General features: G+C 45.3%; 1 non-coding gene across 1 annotated transcript; it reads left to right on the top strand.

The window, feature by feature from the left end:
- Positions 1 to 939: 939 nt before the first annotated feature.
- trnav-uac (transfer RNA valine (anticodon UAC)) lies at positions 940 to 1,012 on the top strand. Its single transcript has one exon. It is a non-coding gene; the product is annotated as a tRNA-Val (tRNA).
- The last annotated feature ends 5,687 nt before the right edge of the window (positions 1,013 to 6,699 follow it).

Raw genomic sequence — 6,699 nt, 5'->3', positions numbered from 1 at the left:
TTGCAACTCATTACCACTTTACTGAGCTTTAACTCTCACTGAAGGTCAACTTTCAACTGATCTTTAACTCTTAAAGTGCACTTTAACATTAACTGAACATCAACTTCAACTCAACATCAACTTTAACTATTTAACTGAAAATAGATACTACCGAGTTTAGGAAAACCTTGGCCAGGAAATATCCTCGCTGGCGAATCTTTCTTCTTGTTTTCTGAAGCATCCTTCAGGGTACACTTCTTCTTGCGGTGGTTGGTCTCATCGAGTTATCACTGCCAAACAAGGGCTCACCTGTCTCTTTATCCACAATTCTCCACTCACTTCGGGAAGATTCTGTGTCATTCCAGCCAACTGTGTTATCAGAAACCGATTGCATGGCTCTAATATCCAATGAAATTGCTTGTGAACAATGCCATTACATTTAATTAAAACTGCATACGCCATACATATAACAGCCACATAAATCAGGGACACACTGTCTCGGTTAATGTAAATAACATTCCTTATCTGGGAAGCTTCAGCTCACACCTCCCAGATCACCGCACCCAGACTAAGCCTCTTTAAGGCCTGCATCTGGTTTTAATCGGGAAGTTGACCAAAAATCCCAGCAAGCTTAGCTCTCAGCCAGAATAGCCATTTTAAAGCCACTTTTGCATTATTGGTGTTAAATTATTATTGCAGCCGTTGAATGATTGTTGCCCCCAGTCCTGAACCTTTCCACTTCCCATCATCTCCTATCAAACGCTCTTTCACATTCTCTGACTGAAATAAAATAAAAATAATATATCAGGCTAACTGCTATTGTAAAGAAAATGCAGACACTTGTGCAACTGGGAAGGAGCTGGCTTGCTGAGGGAATCGTTCCAAACTGGCGCACTAAAAATTGGCTGTTTCAGATTCAATACGGACTCCATTCACTGGGCCATGTAATAGCAAGCACCGGGTTCCATAGTGTAGTGGTTATCACATCTGCTTTACACGCAGAAGGTCCTGGGTTCGAAACCCAGTGGAATCAGTGTTTTTGGTTTATTGGGCAAATTAAATTCAGCACGGATTTTTGAGAAGAACAGTTTAGCTCGCGAAGCACTCTTAAATGTTCTGAAAGGCAACGTAATGCGAGAAAAATACACGTCTGGCAGCATTTGTCAGCAGAGAAAAACTAGTTAATGCTTCGAATCCGTCTGACCAATTCTCTGAATTAAAAAGAGAGCGAAATGTGTTAGATGCTAAACTGTAGCTGGGAGAGATTGCAAAAAGATATAGCAACCTTAAGAACAAGGGAAGTGATGGTGGGGCTGCATGGAGAAAATAAATGTATGGATACTAATGAAAGGGTTTAACACGGACGAGAAAGTCAGAGTCCCAAGGCATTGAGTTTTATAGCACATCGTCGGCCATCAAGTTCCTATCTATTCAAATCCTATTTCTCAGCACTTGCCTCGGACGTGATGGCATTTCAAGTGCCCATTTATAAGCTTTATAAATATCGTGAGGGTTCCCACAACTACCACACATTCAGGCAGTGAGTTATATGTCTCCTCCACCCTCTGGGTGAAAAGGAGTTTCCACAAATATCCTCTGAATCTCCTGCCCTTATAAAGTTGTTGAACTCAACTTTGAGTCCCAGGGGCTGCAACGTGCCCAACTGAAAGATGAGATGCTGCTCCTCCAGCTTCTGCCAGGATTCACTGGAGCATTTCAACAGACCAAGGATGGAGATGTGGGCATTAGAGCAAGGTGCTGTGTTTATGTGACAAATACCAGTGCAGGAGGAGGCCATTCGGCCCACCGAGTCTGCAGCAACCAGGGTACACACTTGATGCTGTGAAACAGCGTGATTCAATAGAGAATGGAAAAAACATCGCCCGAAAAGCGACTTGAGCCCTGGACCCCCAGGTGTTCTACCGATTGAACTATCCAGGCTCTAGGAGTAATGTTGCACAGTGTCCTTTACTGGCTGGGCCCGAAAGTTGCATTGATGAAATTTTACATTTCCTCCTGCATTCATCCAACATCCTCAAATTATTTCCGTCATGCATCCATTCGCCGTTGAGTTGAAGACAATCTCTCTCAATTACACAATTCTCTCTTTTATCTCTCACTGCCACACCAAAACTTGATTCATGAATGATTGACACAAATCAAAATCCTCCAGTTGTCGCGTTCTCCAGGCCTGCAACATTTAAACCCTGTTTTGTCTTGATCATTATTCGCTGTGAGGGTTGCTTTGAGACGGTGGTGTTGCAGGATGGTGGATTGAGGTGTGGGGGTGAGGGGGTGGGAGTGGGTGGTGGGATGGAGTGTTTGCCTGACTCAGAGAACTAAGTTGCAAATATTCATCTATAGAAATCTTTATCTGTGCAGTTCTCTCCGATACGCCACTCTAACCTAATAAACAGACCCTCATATATTACGACATTTTACGCAGCTTCCCAAATGAAAGCACACCAATCACATATTCATAGAACATAGAACATTCAGGTCACAGCATTGAATCATTGCAAACCAGTGGATAATATGCAAGGAGTTTAGCCGCATTGTCAGTCCTTCCAAATATGTGTAGTGGGAATGAGGGTGCAAAAGAATCACATTAGCAAACAGCATTGTGTGTCTTGTTCATGTTGAGGAGAACGAGAATTGCAATCAAAGATCGATTCTCGATCTAAAGCCTGGAAACATATACATTATTATGATTCAATTACCTACACTTGGGGAGGCAGCTATGATTCTGAGGAGAAATTGCAGCACAGGAACAGAACCTTTGGTCCTCCAAGCCTGCACCAATTATGATGCCTGCCTAAAATAAAACTGTATGCGCTTATGGAGTCCGTATCCTTCCATTCCCATCCTATCCATATATTCATCTAGTTGCTGCTCTTGTACCTGCTGTCACCACCTCACCAGGTGGACCATCACCCAGTTTTCCACTTTCCCCCCTCCCTCCCACCCCGTTTTCGTCTGCCGCACGAGGGTACCCTTCCACTTACCAACCCACACAAGAAAAAACTAACAAGGGTAATAATATATAAGAAAAACAAAGGAGACAAGAAGACAACAAGCCACAAGATAAGGGCAAGACATCACAGGGGGCAACAAGAGTTGGGCATGGGCTGAAAAAAAAGAGGCAGTGCATGAAGAAAATGGGACAAGTCCTCACTCTGTCCGACTCCAAAAACTTAACGTGAACTCTAATACTAAACTCAACCCACTCAGCCACTCTTCTCAACCAGGGGGCCCAACCTCACCAACACTCCAGCAAACCTCTCCCACAGTCCCTCCGGGACAGCTGGACCCACTGCATAAGGGAGGAGCAGGAATGGCAAGCAGCCCAGACCCCCGACAGACATGGGGACTCCAATGTTCAGTTACGTACCCAGCTGCAGACCATCACCCTCCACCCCTACAAATAAACCAAGTCAGAATACATTGGAACAAAGGTCCAGACACTTTGGTAACATTCGCCCCCTGAATAAATCACACACCGGAAACAGGAACAGGAGCGGGTCGGTAACCCACTGGGAAGAGGCCAACCACACCATCCTCATCTCGCCACCTAGAGTCATAGAAACATTGGGTCATATGTTTCAGGCAATGCCATTCTGCCCTTGAATCTTCCCCAACAAGTACTACTACTAATGGTGGGTTAACCCCTTTTGCCTACACAGGTTCCAAAAGAAGGAATATTAAGGGATTTCATAGGCCTAACCAAATAATACCTGAAAAGTGGTAACCCTTTAGGCCCCGTTCACCACACCCAGCCATACATTCTAGATATCCACCACCTTCTGAATATAAAGGCCCTTTCTCAGTTCCCTTCTGAATCTACTGACCTTTACCCTATAATTATGCCCTCCCAGAATGGACCCCTCCAACCAAAGGAAACAACTGTTCCCTACTCAAATTATCCGGGCCCCCACTGTCTGATACACCTCAATTATATCCCTGAGGGAATTCGAAAAGAGAAGTACTCACTCATCACCCTCACAATACCTTGCGCTCTCTCACAGATGGTTAACCCCCCAGTCCCAAAAGAGTCTGAAAGTCTCCGTTGTTAACTATTACTGCTCGAGGCATTGATAGAATATTTCGAGATTCTACCCAATGCAGCACATCAGCCCCCTGCCCAGGGCCCCCTCTTTACCTCCTCAAGTTTCCTCTCTCGTCCACGTACCCCGTGAACAGGAGAATCTCCCTTTTTCCTTTTCCCTCCGCTCCAAAAATACCCCTCTTCCCTCCCCCATCTAACACTCCGCATAAAAGAAGACTAACAAGTACAAAAATGGAAAATCTCCAAGGGGAAAGAAGACAACAAGCCGCAATACAAGGGCAAGTTATCACAGGGGCAACAAGAGTTGGACGTGAGCCTTCCTAACCTTAATCTTACCACTAACCAAAACACGAACATTAACCCAATCCCTAATACTGAATCTAACCAAAACACGAATCACAAAGCTATCCTAAATCCTTATCTTAATCCTAATTCGAACACTAACCCAATTTTTCACACTAACTGTCACCCTCATCTAAGCACGAACCTGATCCTTAATCCTAATCCGAAGACTAATGCCAACCTTCATCACAATCCTAACACGAATCCTCGCCCAAATCTTGAAACTGATATTAACACTACTTCCAGCCCAAAACCAAATCCTAAACCTAACGGGAATACTAACACTAACCACCTGAACCCTGACCTAATTCTTAAGACTAATGCTAACTCTAATCCGAGTCCCAATCCGAGCCCTGATCCTAAAGATAACACGAACCCTTACTCAAATTATAAATCCATCCTAAATTCTTACACTTTTATAGCACTAACCCGAATCCAAACGCTAATCCTAACCATACTGGCAACCCAAATCCTAATCCTAACCCGAAACCGGGCGCTGAACCTAATCCTATTCCTAATCCTAACCCTAACCCGAACCCTAACCCGAAAATACGGCAGAACTAGACAATCACCCTGTTTTACTCTTCCCTCCACCCGACAACCACCGCTTTCTCTCCCCCCCACCCCCCCCAACAGGAGGGTACCCCCCATTCACCACTCTGCACAAGAAAAAACTAACAGAAGTAAGAATATATAAAAAAAGAAATGGCCCAGGGGACCAGAAGACAACAAACCAAAATATAAGGGCAAGGCATCACAGGGGACAACAAGGGTTGGACGTGAGCCGGAGGAAAAGAGGCAGAGCACGAAGAAAAGGGGACATGTCCTCTCTCTTTCCAACCCCAAAACCGAACCCGAACCCGAATCTTGAGACTGACCCTATCCCTAATCTGAGCCCTCAACTGAACCGAATCCAACCCTAATCTTGAAAATAACACTAACACTAATCTAATTCCTCAATCCCATCCGACAGTGTTCATCTTCTTCAAGATCCCGATCCAGTCACCCCTTTTTAAATGTGTGCAAAATATTGCTTGTTTTCACTCAGGAGCACACACCAGTTCCTTCGAGGACTCGCACCCAATCAACATTGTCTGCACTTGTGCATCGAGTTTCTCTCCTTTTGCAGTCCCGGTAGTGTCCACAGGGTGGTGTAACTCCATCTTCCCATTTTCTCCATGGAACTTAATGAGGAACTCATCGCGTGTAAGTGGCAGGGTGCTGGCGTATTTGGGGGTCGTGGGTGCATGGAATGGCTGTGGCGATGAAGAAAGAACAAAAACAAAGAACAGTAGAGCATAGGAACAGGCCCTTCCGCCCATGGGGAGAAACGTCAGTGTCTAACGTCGTAGAGTTTTTGTGTGCAGAATAGCACATCGTTGGCCATCAAGTACCTATCTACTCCAATCCTTTTTCGCAGCACTTGGTCCATTGCCTTGTATGCTATGGCAATTCAGGTGCTCATCTAAAAACTTTTTAAATGCTGTGAGGGTTCGTGCCTCTACCGACCTTTGAGGCAGTGAGCTACATGTTCCCACCACCCTCTGCTTGAAAAAGGGTTTCTTCAAATTTTCTCTAAATCTCCTGCCTTAATAAAGTTGTTGAACACGACTTTGAGTCCGAAAGGCTACAACATGCCCAACTGGAAGATGAGATGTTGCCCCTACAGCTTCTGCCAGGATTCGCTGCAGCATTTCAGCAGGCCAAGGATGGAGATGTGGGCATGAGAACAAGGTGCTGACTTTAAATGACAAGTAAAATGAAGTTTGGGGTCATAGTAGTAACCCTGCAGTGCAGAAGGAGGTCAATCGGCCCCTCTAGTTTGCACCAACTCTCCGACAGAGCCCTTTACCCAGGCCCTATCCCCATTACCCTCGGTATCTGTGCTGCTAATCTCCCTAACCTACACATCTTTGGACACCAAGGGACAATTTAGTATGGCCAACCAACGTAACCTGCACATCTGTGGACTGTAGGAGGAAACTGCCCCATAGGACTGTGGAGTCTGAATCGTTGAATGGTTTCAAGAAGGAGATAGATATATGTCCAATAAAAGCAGGACTAATAAGGTGGGGCTGTGGATTTGAGACCAGGAAGAGATGATCTGATTGAATGGCGGAGTCGGCTTGAAGGGCTGAATTTGCCTGCTTCTGCTCCAAATTTCTATGTTCCTATAAACTGGAGCACCCGAAGGAAGCCCACACAAACACGGTGAGAACATGAAAACAACATTCAGATAGTGACCGAAAGCCCAAATTGAACCCAGGTCCCCGACGCTGTGAGGCAGCAATGCTAACGGCTGTGCCACCGTC

This window comes from Mustelus asterias, chromosome 16, assembly GCF_964213995.1.
Source record: "Mustelus asterias chromosome 16, sMusAst1.hap1.1, whole genome shotgun sequence".
NCBI classification, from domain to species: domain Eukaryota; kingdom Metazoa; phylum Chordata; class Chondrichthyes; order Carcharhiniformes; family Triakidae; genus Mustelus; species Mustelus asterias.
Note: the sequence above shows the minus strand (reverse complement) of the source record. Positions and strands in the feature narration are given on the sequence as shown.